We start from the raw sequence: 17,196 nt of genomic DNA on the forward strand, positions 1-17,196 counted from the left end.
AAATGGCGAAAACCGAAAACACATAAAGTGTCATAACTGAGCCATAAATAAAGTCATAAAAGTAAAATTTGGTGATCGGTTCTCTTACGTACCCCATCACACACCATGAAAATAGTTGAAATCGGATAATAACAACGCCCACCTCCCATACAAAGCTTAGGTTGAAAATTACTAAAAGTGGGTTAACTCCCTAACGAAAAACGTCAGAAACACTAAATTTTACAGAAGAAATTGCAGAAGGAAGCTGCAGTCAGATTTTTTACAAAATGGAAAATGGGCGTGGTATCGCCCACTTATGGTTCAAAAACCATATCTCAGGAACTACTCGACCGATTTCAATGAAATTCGATATATAATATTTTCTTGACACTCTAATGACACGTGTGGAAAATTGATGAAATCGGTTCACAACCACGACAACATCCCATATAACTCAATTTTGATCCCCATCTTATTCCTTAACTTTATAATATCTACATAAGGAACCAATGAGATAGCGGAATAAAACTTTACACAAATACTGTATATGATCTGTGGCATCTCTTGTGAAAAAAATTTCGAAATCGGACTATAACTTTTCAAAGCCCCGAAAATCGAATATGAAGAATTCAGTGCTCCATGGTAATTTTTCACCGAAAATTTCGGTAAATCTCTCAGATATCTTAATTTATTTAGAGGACATATTTTTCTTCTAATAGTGTGTACCAGAGATAGTTAAAATCGGGGCATAACTTCCCCTAGCTCTCATATACCTCATTATAGGATTTTCAAATTGGGGCAAATTGTGTGTTATCTTAATAAAAATATATTAATAAATTGTGAGAGTATAAAATGTTTGGTTGCACCCGAACTTACCTTTCCTTACTTATTATTTTTTCAAATTTTGAAATCTACGCCTTGGGCAGTCCTTTTCTATTAACAACATAGACGATGGTTGTTTAGGAGTCAATGTATTATATTGAATTTGAGAAATGCAAAACAATTGTTTAATATACAAATCATCTGGCTGTATGTTAATAGCAGGCGTGTACAAAAACCATGCATAAAGCTGCATTAAATTGGCAACCAATATTTCGTCAAATTTTTGTGTAATGTTTGCTTTTAACACACTGCAGCTATGTCCTCACTATTCGGTTCGCAAATGTTTTTATTTTTAAAATAGATGGGAAAACATAACACAGCGATGGAGAACTACAGAGGTGTGATTTTTGGAACACAATTCAAAAAAGACTTTTAGAATCGGAATATTAACGTGTAACAATCAGTACGTTGTTAATTTCACCAATTGTCAATTATAGATTTAATCATTCATTGGATAGAAGATGCTGCAAATTTGCTTTTTTACATTTTTTTTAATATTAGCTAACAATTTTGTGTCAGCCAACGACTTTTCCAAAACGTTGGAAAATAGATGGCTGCTGCAGTTTATGCATATAATTTGGTGTAATGCTTTAATCATATTACTTCCCCTATCAGTAATGAATTTAATTTGGTCAATTTTCTTCCATTGAATTCATGCCCATGACGCTGGGTAAAATTTTAAATCTTTTTGGTGGTGGAAGGTGACTACTAAGAAGTTTCTCTTTACGTAGTAGTGGCACTGTTTTATTTTTTTTGCAGTATTTTAACACTTTTAATAAAGTGCTACTGTGTACTATTACAAATCCTTCCAGTACAGTTTCATCCGGCTTTATTTTTCCACAAGTGCCTTTCTAATGGCTCGAAGGACCATATAGTGACTCCTAAACTTACCACTTGGTCCTCTTTTTCGCTACACTAAGGAATGTCTTTATATTCGTTTTAAATTTTAAATATATATTCGTAGACGCGTGTATATGCCGATATTATTTACAACAGTTTTTATTTTACAATAATTTCGATTGTTTTACAATAATTGCGATTTTTGCAATAATTTCGATACAAATTACGTACGGATTATTTAGCAAATTATGCGATATGAAAAAAAGGTAATAAAAAACACGACGAAGTCTGCGATGATGCTGCCTGATTCCGACTCGATAGCAAAAAGAAGTTTTTTCTAATTGTTGATTCCTTTTGTTCAAGTTATTGTGTAAAAAGTCTCCAGTGTGATGTCCTCAAGTTGGTTTGCGTTTGTGTGTGTTGATGTGTGAAGTTCCCCTTCAGTTCGGCTCATTAGTGAAACACTAGTGAGTTCACTACTTACTGGTAACCACTGGTTACCCACCATAATACCGGCAATGCAATTCACTCATGAATTTGACACGGCGATGTCATTGGCGGTAACCGATTAACACTATTCACGAGTGCTTTCACCGCCTATACTTCACAACTACTTCACCACATATCACTGACTATATATCATTAGTTACCTCACAACTTACCGACTATTAAATTTCACTACTTTCCTCACTACCTTTCAACCTAGCTAGTTTATTCCAAACATAATTAAACACAAATTTTATATAATTAACAATATTAATTTTTATTTAAAATTTCTTTGTTTACAATTATATTTACCATCTGAACAACAGAGTCGGTTAATATCAGTCAAAATTTTTGTGCACTTCGGCTGGATTCAAAAGCGACTTCGTTGAACATGTGATAAAGAAAGAAAATAATTAAAAATAAATCTAGTTGATATTAAAATTGTATTACAAATTACATACCATATTTATCACTGCACTTATATCCCCAAGCCACATTTCTAAGAGTTCCATTAAAATTTGGTGTTGATCTTAAAGGAGTAAAATAATTCGAAACAAGTATACATATAAGTAAGGTGTTAATAATTTAAATAAATGTACGTACAAGGATATTTATGCGTTCATAAATACGTGCAAACACTTCCAAACAAAGCATATAATCACATACAGTAGAAAACCTTATTCGTGGGGAATTCTCGGTGGTAAGATAGCCGCCATCTTGGAAAAACGCAGTGCTGTATAAATTGAGTACTTCATTTTAGTAAAACTTTAGTCATAAAAATAGCAAATATTATGTATATAGCTGTCTTATATAAAGCGAAATTATTTATTTATACTATATTTCAATTATAGAAGATTTTAACATCAATGTGTGCCATATTATTGCAAAAAAATTATTAAATGTAGATGAGATATTTCATAAGTGGTGAGAATAAAATACAGCTCTCATACAAGTACTTCTCTGTGGTACGTTATTTTTGGCCACATTTATTTAAACTTAACTGGCACAAAATTAGCAAAAAATCCATTTTTGCTAGTTTTTACTTAAATTATTACAAACAATTATATTTAATATACTTTGAATTGCAAAGCTTGGAAGTACACAAAAGTTTTATAAGCTTGAAATGATACGTGGTTGCCTCCTTATTAAACATTTTTAAAACAAAATATGTCATGATCCTATTGAATAGGCATTTCAAACCATCGGGTTCAAGGTAACAAGAATCAAAATCGTCATTTAATACTAATATAAGTTTTTAATGAAATTTATAAAAAGCTCAAGAGCTTTTACTAAGTTTGACGAATCCTACACTTTTTATTTTGTAAAAGTATAGGCGTCTTCAGAGATCTACCCTTTCTCGAATAATGTTAAAGACAGCAAACAATTGTGCATTTTAAAATATTCATTATACATATAACCATATAAATATGAAAAGGAATTTCTCTGAAGGAAATCGTTTTCAATTATATCAATTTCCATACAATGTCTAATAGATTGCTGACTATATAGGGAAGACATTGCCAATGCTTGAAAAGTTTGCCAAGAACTATCTTGAACCAGACAAACATACTCTTTCAAGGTTATTTAGTGAAAATTATTCAAATTGTTTAATAGTAATATTAAATCTTTTAAAATTTGAAAGCGCCAAATACAGTGTCACCAACCCAGGGATGTATTTATTTCCATACAATATTAAAAAATTAGTTGAATCGCGTTATACACTTCTACATAAAATTTAATAATTATCCGAAATAATTTAAAATAATTCCAATAATAATGAAAAAATTTATTGTATTTAATAATTATTTAAGTACTGTTCATCGGACTTTAAAAGTTTTGTGAAGATTAAATGCTAGCACAACACCCTAATTACCACAATTGTAGCAAAAAAAGCGTAGCACACAACCCAAGTACGCCTCGGTGGTGTGTTAAAAGATGAAAATTAATGTAAACAAAAAAAGGTTTTCTATTGTATATACTGAACATATAATTATACAGCAATGTTGGAATTCTTACCTCTTTTCATTGTGCAGGGCAATCCATTTACAACATTTATGTTTTCTTTGTTTTTATTCACTATTATTTTATTTAATTATTCACCTTTTAATAACACTTTTAATAAACAATAAACGTATTAGAACCCGCGACGCGAGATCAATTGTACAATCAGAGAACAACTATAATGCGAAAAATGAAATATCAGAATTACAAAGAAAACGCTGATGCCTTTCTTTCTACTACAGTAAATCATGCTTTCAATGACCAACTTGTACGTAAATACTATAATGATCCAATAATTATTTGCAACTTGTACTTACTGTACGAGGTGCTCTGCCGTTATTATTATGCGTTATTTTTGCTTCGATCTCTCAAAATTGCATTCCCACCCTTATTTGTCGCTAATATCCTACTGAGAGTACATATTGAGCACAACATTCTCTAAATCATGCTCTCTTCTCTTTCTCATGTACTATTGCTTCTCTGCATTATCTCGTTGCCGTGAATTCTCTATGAATTCTCTAGTTCAGTGGTCGGCAAACTTATACAATCAAACAATTTATTTTGTGAGAGTGTATGCGTGTTGAGAGCTACTCAACTGACCAAGTTTTATGTTCTACTGGTCCCGAACTTTCTTAGAACTAGTGAAATTATAACCAATACTGGTTTCCTAGCAATCGTTTTTATAGTGTACGTTAGTTTTACACATACAATCAATTGTTAATACTGCTGCGTATGAAAATTTTTGCAAAAAAAATCGGATTAACAACACAATTATTAATTATTATTAACATTTTAAATGGCGAATGAAGTTGGAAAATTAATAGTTGTGTTTTTATGAACTGACTTGCAAAAATAATAAAAGAAATTAATAATCAAAATAGAAATCAAATAATATATAAAAATATTGTATTTTGTGTTGATACATGCATGCGAACAATCCATACCATACGTCTTGCTCGCTGTGAAGCATTGTATAAACCTACTAGTAGATAATCTAAAATCCATATAAAGAATTTGCGATGCGAATGAAATAGAATGAAGGAAAACGCAAGACATTTCGCGAGGACTTACGTCGATAAATACTACTAAATCGACACTTGCCGCGGGTTGTCGTGCAGATTTTGGTACTATGAACAACAACAACTCAAGGCAATGGACACTTCGCGCGGGTTGCGTGGTACTAAAAAAGACCCAAATCTACAATGTCGAGTTGCCGTGTTATACTACAATATTTATTACTTTTAGTAAATTATTAGTATTTATTTTGTTTGTCGATATTGTATGTATGTGATTGGCGTTGCAACCGTTTAGCCGGTTATAGCCGAATCGACGATAGTGCGCCACCTCTCTCTCTCCTTCGCAGATCGGCGCCAGTTGGAGATCCCAAGCTTAACCAGGTCGCTCTCCACCTGGTCCCTCCAACGGAGTGGAGGCCTTCCCCTTCCTCGGCTTCCTCCGGCGGGTACTGCATCGAACACTTTCAGTGCTCGAGTGTTTTCGTCCATTCGGACAACATGACCTAGCCAGCGTAGCCGCTGTCTTTTTATTCGCTGAACTATGTCAATGTCGTCGTATAACTCGCACAGCTCATCGTTCCATCGTCTGCGGTATTCGCCGTTGCCAATGTTCTGAGGACCATAAATCTTGCGCAAAATTTTCCTCTCGAAAACTCCTAGTGTCGTCTCATCTGATGTTGACATCGTCCAAGCTTCTGCACCGTAGAGCAGGACGGGAATGATAAGCGACTTGTAGAGCTTGATTTTGGTTCGTCGAGAGAGGACTTTACTGTTCAATTGCCCACTCAGTCCAAAGTAGCACCTGTTGGCAAGAGTTATTCTGCGCTGGATTTCGAGGCTGACATTGTTCGTGTTGTTGATGCTGGTTCCCAGGTATACGAAATTATCTACGACCTCGAAGTTATGACTGTCAACAGTGACGTGGGAGCCAAGACGCGAATGCGCCGACTGTTTGCTTGATGACAGGAGATATTTCGTCTTGTCCTCATTCACCTCCAGACATATTCGCTTCGCCTACTTATCCATGCGGGAAAAAGCAGAACAAACGGCGCGGTTGTTGCTTCCGATGATATCAATATCATCGGCGTACGCCAGGAGCTGTACACTCTTGTAGAAGATTGTACCTTCTCGGTTTAGCTCTGCAGCTCTTATAATTTTTTCCAGCATTAGGTTAAAGAAGTCGCACGATAGTGAGTCACCTTGTCTGAAACCTCGTTTGGTATCGAACGGCTCGGAGAGGTCCTTCCCAATCATGACGGAGCTTTTGGTGTTGCTCAGCGTCAATTTACACAGCCGTATTAGTTTTGCGGGGATACCAAATTCAGACATCGCGGCGTAAAGGCAGCTCCTTTTCGTGCTGTCGAAAGCAGCTTTAAAATCGACAAAAAGGTGGTGTGTGTCGATCCTCTTTTCACGGGTCTTCTCCAAAATTTGGCGCATGGTGAATATCTGGTCAGTTGTCGATTTTCCAGGTCTAAAGCCACACTGATAAGGTCCAATCAGTTTGTTGACGGTGGGCTTTAGTCTTTCACACAGTACGCTCGATAGAACCTTGTATGCGATATTTAGGAGGCTGATCCCACGGTAATTGGCGCAGATTGTGGGATCTCCCTTTTTATGGATTGGGCAGAGCACACTGAGATTCCAATCGTCAGGCATGCTTTCTTCCGACCATATTCTGCAAAGAAGCTGATGCACGCACCTTATCAGTTCTTCGCCGCCGTATTTGAATAGTTCTGCCGGTAATCTATCGGCCCCCGCTGCTTTGTTGTTCTTCAAGCGGGTAATTGCTATTCGAATTTCTTCATGGTCGGGTAATGGAACATCTGTTCCATCGTCATCGATTGGGGGATCGGGTTCGCCATCTCCTGGTGTTGTACTCTCACTGCCATTCAGCAGGTCGGAGAAGTGTTCCCTCCATAATCCCAGTATGCCCTGGACATCGGTTACCAGATTACCACCTTGGTCTCTACATGAGGATGCTCCGGTCTGGAAACCTTCGTTAAGTCGCTTCATTTTTTCATAAAATTTTCGAGCATTACCTCTGTCTGCCAGCTTCTCAAGCTCTTCGTACTCACGCATTTCGGCCTCTTTCTTTTTTTGTCTGCAGATGCGTCTCGCTTCCCTCTTCAGCTCTCGGTATCTATCCCATCCCGCACGTGTTGTGGTCGTTTGCAACGTTGCGAGGTAGGCAGTCTGTTTTCTCTCCGCTGCGAGACGGCACTCCTCATCGTACCAGCTTGTTTTTTGTCGTTGCCGAAAACCAATTGTTTCGGCTGCAGCGGTACGCAGTGAGTTTGAGATGCCGTTCCACAGTTCCCTTATACCGAGATGCTGATGAGTGCTCTCAGAGAGCAGGAGTGCAAGTCGAGTAGAGTATTTCGTGGCTGTCTGTTGCGATTGCAGCTTTTCGACGTCGAACCTTCCTTGTGTTTGTTGACGGGCATTCTTTGCTGCACAGAGGCGGGTGCGTATCTTCGCTGCGACCAGATAATGGTCCGAGTCTATATTTGGTCCTCGGAGCGTACGCACGTCTAAAACACAGGAGACATGTCTTCCGTCTATCACAACGTGATCGATTTGGTTCCGCGTGTTTCGATCAGGAGACAGCCAAGTAGCTTGATGTATTTTCTTATGCTGGAATCTGGTACTACAGACGACCATATTTCGGGCCCCAGCGAAGTCGATCAGCCTCAGGCCGTTTGGCGATGTTTCGTCATGGAGGCTGAATTTTCCGACTGTTGTGCCAAAGACACCTTCTTTACCCACCCTGGCGTTAAAATCGCCAAGCACGACTTTTACATCGTGGCGGGGGCAGCGCTCATAGGTACGTTCTAGGCGCTCATAGAAAGTATCTTTGGTCACATCGTCCTTCTCTTTCGTTGGGGCGTGGGCGCAAATCAGCGATATGTTGAAGAACCTCGCTTTGATGCGGATTGTGGCTAGACGTTCATCCACCGGGGTGAATGCCAGGACTCTGCGACGGAGTCTCTCTCCCACCACAAATCCAACACCAAATTTGCGCTCCTTTATATGGCCGCTGTAGTAGATGTCACAAGGACCCACCTTCTTCCGTCCTTGTCCCGTCCATCGCACTTCTTGGATGGCGGTGATGTCAGCCTTGAGTCGTATGAGGACATCAACCAGCTGGGCAGAGGCACCTTCCCAATTAAGGGTCCGGACATTCCAGGTGCATGCCCTTATATCATTGTCCTTAGAACGTTTGCAGGGGTCGTCATCAAAAGGGGGGTGTCTCATCCGAGGCTTTCGTAGATTTTTCATTGGGGGGTGTTTTTATGTGGTGGGTCCCAAGCCCTACGCACAACCGCATAAGCGGGCTTCGCCTTCTCACTTTAGCTCGCCTTCAAACGGATGTCTGTTGGCTACCCAGAGGATACTTGGTCTAAAACCGGAAGTCGTGAGCTGCTTGAACCATGTGGAGAAGAATCGTTTCTGGCCACTCCCAAGTGAATGACAATCAAAAACTTTCCTCACTTGCGTGAACTTCTACACATGATCCCATCCTCCCTTCTACACATGATCCCATCCTCCTCGATATTAGTTGGAATTAAATCTGGGTCCGTTTGACTAGCTGTCTATATGGGTCGGAATATAATATGAGTCTGTGGTTTTGTCTTTTTTTTTGAATTTTTGTTCATAACTTCAACACTTTTCTCCACCACTATTCTTTTGATAGGGTTTTTTAGTTAAGATTTCGCTGTGGGTGACTTTTATATGTATTGTTATTGCATAGTAGATTGTTTAGATCGTTATTTCTTGAACTATATATATACTAAAAAATTGGTAACGCGCCTATATTGCAACCTCAGAGGTGGTGAGGAAGAGTAATACATACGCAATTAATTATTGTTACGAATGAAATTTTTCATTAAAATATTTCCATTTTCAGTACGTTTATTTAAAACTCTGTGTCGAAATACGTAGTAAATCGAACAGGTGATCTCAGCTGCGAAAAATTTCCCGTTATCCAGCTGATTCTTTTGCTACTTGTAGGCATATACAATGCTGTGAAGTCAGCAAGCAACTGACCTGACATCTCTTCTAGGGTGTAATAATGATTGCAAGTACGTGTGTTTCATGTGCTGAACACATAGAAGACGACAAGCGACGAGCGACATCTGTCAAATATTAAAATACACGCGTTCTTATGGGCACAGATTTTTAGACAACAGCACGACTACGCGACAACAGGCTTGTAGTTGTCGTTGACGCCAAATTAGAAATGTTTCTAATTTTGCCAACGACAATGGCCGCTGTAGAGCTGCCACTAACATGTGAAATGTAAAATTATTCAAAGTTCTCACAAGTATGACGTTATTTTGCCAGCAGAAACGTAAAATAGCTTTGATATATCATTTATAATAACAATCGATTATTTAAAACAAATAAATCGCCAATTTTTACATTTTTTACGTAAATAATTTCACTTTAAACTAAATATGCAAATTTTATTGAAGTGAAAGATGTTAGTACGGCAACAATGAAATTGCTGTTTGATATGTCGCTGCCGTCTTCAAAATGTTCAAGACGCTGGCTTCGAAGCGACATTTGTGGTCAGCCGTCGCTACGTCGTGTCGTCGTCTTTGTGTTCAGCATTTCACACGTACACTCAGTGTGCGCTCAGAGAGCGCTCCGCGGGCAATGGGCTGCCGATCACTGCTCTAGTTACTTGTAACACAAGAATTCACTAGTGCAATTCTCCAATTCATACCAGCCGTACTCTCGTGAGAGATTTATGCGTGTGTGTTAATGTGGATGGTAGGTGATACGATGGTGAAGTGTCAGTGATGCGTATTGGAGCGTGTTAAATGGTGTATGTGGTATGTATTGTTAAATGGTATGTGTCCGGGGTGATTAGTAGTGTGGTGCGTAGGGGACGGGCCGATGCTCATTTATGCAATTGCCTTTGTCAGTTTGATATCGAACGAAAAATTCGTATATATATATGTATTATCTATACTACTATTATAAAGCGAGAAGATGTATATTTGTTATGAATAAAATCAAAAACTACTGTGTCGTTTTTTTTTAATTCTTTCACCATTGGAAAGCTACATTCAGCCCGAGTAACATAGGTTATATTTTTTGCAAGAATGTCAACTTTCTGGAAATAGTTCCCAGGTGAGGGTATCAAAAAAACTCCGTGATGGAGAATCTTAATCTGAAACTGAAAATCGCATTGCAAGTCATTCTCTTCGCATTGCGATCGCGTGCCAGAGAGTCGAGTAAAGAGCGCTTGCAGATGCTTGCTGAACAAAATTTCAAAACCTCCCAAGTGCGCGCTTGAGAGTCGAGTACGGAGCGTGCGCAGCGTCTTGAAAAACAAAATATTAGAATTATACAAGCTCGCACTAGGGCGTCGAACTCTGAGCGTTCCCAACGTCTTCATAATCAGAGAGAAATACATCGGACACCAAAGACTAGAGGTCGTAATCCAGTTTTAGCTCATTGCAAATAAAATATAATTTCATGTTCAAATTTTCCTCATTTTACTTTTTTAAAACGATCCCTCGCAAGAATGCGAAGCCGGAGCGGTCTGCTAGTATTATATAATATTCTACGGCACCGCCGCGGAGCAAAAGACTGCGGGGGATCTGGAATCGAAAAGCGAATATATAGCCGCTGCCATCCGATTATCAACCTCATCTACGCGAGAAATGAAATAAGGTTGAATTAAAAACAAACTTAAGCTGTTACTTCTTACTTTATTCAAGTGAATCTTAAGACTAATTTTACAATAGTTTCGTTCTTAAAATGAAACCTTCAGTATTGATCAAAATAAGCATATGTAAACAAAATCATATACATATGTAATCTTGTAATACTTTTCCAAGTATTAAATTCGGTGCATTGACATTTATGTGGCTAAGTACCTTTTTTAAGTGGACGTACAAATAACCCTAATAATTGGATATTACTTTGACTTTTGCTCATGAAAGTAAAAGTAATAACGTTTCATGTAGTATTAATAAATTTAAATTCGGTAACATGAAATTTGAGCCACAATGTTTAAATACAATTTGCTTACATTGCAAGTATCATTGTTTAATTTTTATAAAGCAACGACACTTGCATTTTCGTTGTACATATTTATGTGAGTGTCAATTTAAATCAAACTTACAAATAAATAAATGTTTTATACAGTAATGTTGTTGGGTTGATTTAAGTATTTTCTTATTATTTCGTCTACGTTGGAGTTTTCATTACATATCGTTCTTTGTGGAACTATATACAGTAGTTTTCTGAAATAACGAACATATTAATTGTCAGGCCTGTTCGCTATATCGAATTTTTCATTAATTCGAGTACTCACTTAGAGGTATTTTTATCAATAAAAATTAGTTATATATCCGTAAATTGCTGTTTAATAAATTGTTTTATTAGTTATTTGTTAAAAAATGAAAAACCATAACAAAACAATTAAAATCCAATAAATTCGTCCAAAATGGACCAATTCTGACACTCATTCTTCTATTCGGTGCTGATCAATAATTTTAAGCTTTTTTATAAAATTCAACATTTTTTGAATTTGCACATTTCTTCCAGTTTTATTTTTAACTCTGGTTCGATGTTATTTGATTTTTTCCTCTTTCTTCATATGTCTTCTTCATGTTGTTCGTTAAACTGAGTACTTGTAAATTCTCGACGTTCGTTATTTACGCTACTCAATGTAACAAATTTGCTTGTTCGTTATAAGCGGTTTTCGTTAAAACGAATATTCGTTATTTCGGAAAACTACTGTATGCAACTCCTCCACCCCTAGACGAAGGATTCTCCTGAATTATTTCTTTATTTCTTAATATTACCACTGTTGGTACACTGTATGTTACAACTTTATTGTTGTATTTTATTTCTTCTATTTCTTTTTGATTATGTATCGACGTTAATTTTAATTCTTCTAAAGTTAGAGTGGCATTAAAAGTAATATTGCTGGATTGTGATAATATAATTTTGTCAATAAACATTTTGTAATTATTTGAAAATTTTTGGTTTGCTAATTCTATTGAACAGTTGTTGTATTTTATTACATAATTTTCATTTAATTGTAATGTTTCCGAGCCACAAATATTTTGAATTGAATAATTTTTTGCATTTTTTACAATTATAACTTCGTTATTAATATTAATTATTTCTGAGTTAACATTTGTAACGGGTGATTTTTTTGAGGTTAGGATTTTCATGCATTAGTATTTGACAGATCACGTGGGATTTCAGACATGGTGTCAAAGAGAAAGATGCTCAGTATGCTTTGACATTTCATCATGAATAGACTTACTAACGAGCAACGCTTGCAAATCATTGAATTTTATTACCAAAATCAGTGTTCGGTTCGAAATGTGTTTCGTGCTTTACGTCCGATTTATGGTCTACATAATCGACCAAGTGAGCAAACAATTAATGCGATTGTGACCAAGTTTCGCACTCAGTTTACTTTATTGGACATTAAACCAACCACACGAGTGCGTACAGTGCGTACAGAAGAGAATATTGCGTCTGTTTCTGAGAGTGTGGCTGAAGACCGTGAAATGTCGATTCGTCGCCGTTCGCAGCAATTGGGTTTGTGTTATTCGACCACATGGAAGATTTTACGCAAAGATCTTGGTGTAAAACCGTATAAAATACAGCTCGTGCAAGAACTGAAGCCGAACGATCTGCCACAACGTCGAATTTTCAGTGAATGGGCCCTAGAAAAGTTGGCAGAAAATCCGCTTTTTTATCGACAAATTTTGTTCAGCGATGAGGCTCATTTCTGGTTGAATGGCTACGTAAATAAGCAAAATTGCCGCATTTGGGGTGAAGAGCAACCAGAAGCCGTTCAAGAACTGCCCATGCATCCCGAAAAATGCACTGTTTGGTGTGGTTTGTACGCTGGTGGAATCATTGGACCGTATTTTTTCAAAGATGCTGTTGGACGCAACGTTACGGTGAATGGCGATCGCTATCGTTCGATGCTAACAAACTTTTTGTTGCCAAAAATGGAAGAACTGAACTTGGTTGACATGTGGTTTCAACAAGATGGCGCTACATGCCACACAGCTCGCGATTCTATGGCCATTTTGAGGGAAAACTTCGGAGAACAATTCATCTCAAGAAATGGACCCGTAAGTTGGCCACCAAGATCATGCGATTTAACGCCTTTAGACTATTTTTTGTGGGGCTACGTCAAGTCTAAAGTCTACAGAAATAAGCCAGCAACTATTCCAGCTTTGGAAGACAACATTTCCGAAGAAATTCGGGCTATTCCGGCCGAAATGCTCGAAAAAGTTGCCCAAAATTGGACTTTCCGAATGGACCACCTAAGACGCAGCCGCGGTCAACATTTAAATGAAATTATCTTCAAAAAGTAAATGTCATGAACCAATCTAACGTTTCAAATAAAGAACCGATGAGATTTTGCAAATTTTATGCGTTTTTTTTTTTTAAAAAGTTATCAAGCTCTTAAAAAATCACCCTTTAATTAATTCACATGTTTTATCTATTGTACAGTGTCTTGATATGGTACATTCATTCATGTATTTATTCTTCTTGTACTCATAAATCTTACATTCTCTAATCTTTGAATACATTTGAAATTTCAGCATTTATTTCTTTATTTAAATAAGGGATAGGTATTATAGTTATTACTTGTATATTAAAAAAATATTTTAGGCACTTTGATTACAAATATTAATTCTCCTTCTTTTTCAAATATTGCCGTTCTTAAGTATTTAATTTTTCCAATGTTTATATTATAATAATCTATTTCATTTTTTTGTAAGGATATTGGCATAATTTATGCTATTTTGTGCTGTATTTATATATGTTTGAATATTTTCAATATGATTTTTAATTGAATTTAACATAAGTAATTTTTCTAAATAGGTATTTTCTTCTGATTCTGGTTTATTGTTTCTTTAATAAGCTGTATTGTTGAGTTAAAGTGACTGTTAATTTTTATTTGTTGATTTAATTCTGTTATAGAATTATGTAAGTTAGAATCGACAGTGTTAAGGTGATAAAAAGATATTTACATGCATTGCCTACAATGTTTATTAGTCCCCTTTTTTGTCTATTTGTAGGTGTTATTGTTTTTAGTTTACTTATGAGTGTATCTACTTGATTTATTATATAATTTGTTTGACTTTCACTAAAAATATCTAATTTCATTAATGCGAGTAGATTTTTTGTTTCTTGAAGATCTAAATCGGATTCTATCGGTGTGCTTTGATTATTATTATAAATTTCTATGTATCCGTTAGTTTGTGTGATTTTTTTAGTGATTAAATTACCTCTTACTCCTACTAAAGATGATGAGATTAATAATAATATCCACATTATTACCTGCAAATTTAAATTAATGATCTATTTTAAAATAAATATCCGATAATCCAAATTTGGTAGGTCTTTTTATGTTAGTGGTGTGGATTCCTTGTAAGGGTTTTTTTCTTAAACTTTGGTTCTTCTTTAAGTCTTACATTTTTATAGTGTTTTATAAATCCTTCTTGTCTAGTTTCTGTATATTCTTCCCTATTCATATTTGCTTTATTTATTTTTGATTGTTTTATTTTACAGAGCCTATCATAAATTATTGCGTGATCTATTATTTTATTTTGTGCTTCGATTGGGGTGCATTTAATTGTGCTGTGATAAGTATCATTATAGTATGTGATAGCTTTAAAAATTTGTTGGGTAATTGGTAAATAATGCTCAAGATTTAGAGTCCGAATTTTTTCTGTGATTGTATTCTTTAATCTTTCCACATCACTATTTCCAGTGTGACTATTCGGTTTAGTTATGTGGTATTGTATTCCCTCTCTTTTTAAAAAATCTTCAATATTTTGAGCTCTAAATTCTTTGTCGAACACCATTTTCTTTACTCTTCCTTTTACGGATAAAAATTGTTGTAATAGACTTACAATGGTTCTGCTACTCCTGTGCGTAAGTGGTAGACATGTAGCATGTTTTGAAAATTTATCTATGAAGATGATAAATGAATGTTTGCTATTTAAGTAGGTATCAACATTAATTATTTCATTAGTAGTTTTGGGTTTTTCAGTAACAAAAAAATTGTTGTTATAGGATTTCGATCATATTTGCCGCCTGAACATGTATCGCAATTATTTATTACCCGATGTATTTGCTCTTTAATATGAGGATTATACAATTTATGTAGGACGGTGTAAACGGACAATAAGACTGAAATAGAAATGCAACACTGTGTAGGGAACAGATGCGACAGTAGCGAACGGACTGGAATGACAACGAAACAGTAGGGACAAAGACGATGTAAGACAGACCTCCGGCAACCACGGACCACGGCTGATCACAGCGGACGTGATCGCTATTTAATCTTTTTCCCTTTTATCTGGCCATTGCAATTATTTCTTTGCGGTCATACTAATTAAATAATTTAATAAAGTTCATTTGTAATAATTTTATATAAAAACGCGGTGTTTTATTCGGCAAGTTAATCGGCCATCCCTCAAGTGGTGTCAGAAGTGAAATTTCGGGATTGAAGTGCGATTTTGCGATTTAAAGTGAAATTTTTTGATAAATTTCAAACGCGTTAATTTCAACAAGTGGTCCGTGGTGTGCGAAAAATTGCGGTACTCAAACCGCATAACGGAAGAGTGGTACAGTTTGGCTGTCGAGAGGAGCGCTAGCAACAAGGCGCAGCGTCGGCGAAGACGCAGTAGCAGCATCAGCATTAGTAGCAGCAGTAGCGGTAGTAACAGCAGCATCATCAGTAACAGCAGCAGCATTAGTAACAGCAGCATCAGCAGTAGCAGCAGCATCAGCAGTAGCAGTAGTAGCGGCAGCAGTAGCAGCATTAACGACGGGCATACACAGTGTGTGCGGTAAAGTACAGTACATCGTTGGAGGTGGCGTTACAATTCATTGGAGAAACAGCTAAGTCTTTTGATATACAATTGTACATTTTTTGAATAACGTAAAATAAGTTATTGAATACTTTTGTGAAAATTTATGGCGAATATCGCAAGAAACTTTTATTGGTGAAAATGCGTTGTAAGACTTTTTACGTGAGATTGTTAAAGAAAATATTACAATAAAATCCGAATAACTTACAATTTTATGTAAACGTTAAATGCGGACATTGTAATAAAATTCGATCTACAGAAAACATTTCTCCCTAAAAACTTTATTCGGAAAAGTTAAAACGAATATTGTTCTGAAATTCGTTATACAAGTTATTAAAATTTTGCAAAAAGTATAAAGCGGATATTGTAATAAAATTCGAATTATAGAAAATATTTTACTTCAAAAACTGTATGCAAAAGATTAAAACGAATAATGTAATAAAATTTGTTAACATACAAGTTATTAAAATTGTACACGGAAATTGTAAAATCGGATATTGCGATCGAATTGAATAACGTAAAAGTTATCAGAATTGTATGCAGAAAAAGTGAATATTGTAACGCAAGCTAAAAGGAAATATTATTATTAAAATTAAGATTTTTAGAATATTATCAATTTTTTGTACAACATTGTAAATTATGAACCGCAACGAAATTTTTGAGCTGACTGTTGACGGTCTGAAGGAAAGGTTAGGCGATTTAAGGCTATCAACTATTGGACGGAAAGCGACACTACAGGACAGACTGATGGATCATTTCGGCCTGACTGTGAGTGACGGTTCCGAAACTGATGTGGAAGAGGTAGCAAGCCAACGGAGTGTGCGTGAGGTTAGAGTCGAATACCACAACTTTACTCTCCGAGATGTTGAGGACTCAATGACTTCGTTTAAAGGAACAGGTCCTCCAAGTTTCGAACAATGGCTTGAGGATTTTGAGGCAAACGCATCAGCAGTGCGTTGGAACGAGAAAAGAAGCCAAAGCGGAATAAGCAGCTGGAGTTCACTAAAACTAGCGCTGCGGCAGGAATTTGGTAAAGCATTGTCATCGATTGAAGTTTACGTAGTCGTCGGAAGCGACATGGGGAAGATCTTCGAGAATATTTAAACGTTTTA

At 36.3% G+C, this 17,196-nt stretch overlaps 1 long non-coding RNA gene across 1 annotated transcript; it reads right to left on the minus strand.

Annotated features, from left to right (window-relative positions):
• Positions 1–2,438: 2,438 nt before the first annotated feature.
• On the minus strand, positions 2,439–4,516 carry LOC128924164 (uncharacterized). Its single transcript, XR_008472861.1, has 4 exons — positions 4,204–4,516; positions 2,791–2,920; positions 2,649–2,716; positions 2,439–2,567 (listed from the first exon to the last, which is right to left on the minus strand). It is a non-coding gene; the product is annotated as an uncharacterized LOC128924164 (long non-coding RNA).
• Between the last annotated feature and the right edge of the window lie 12,680 nt (positions 4,517–17,196).

The sequence above is a fragment of the Zeugodacus cucurbitae genome, chromosome 2 (genome assembly GCF_028554725.1).
Source record: "Zeugodacus cucurbitae isolate PBARC_wt_2022May chromosome 2, idZeuCucr1.2, whole genome shotgun sequence".
Lineage (NCBI taxonomy): Eukaryota > Metazoa > Arthropoda > Insecta > Diptera > Tephritidae > Zeugodacus > Zeugodacus cucurbitae.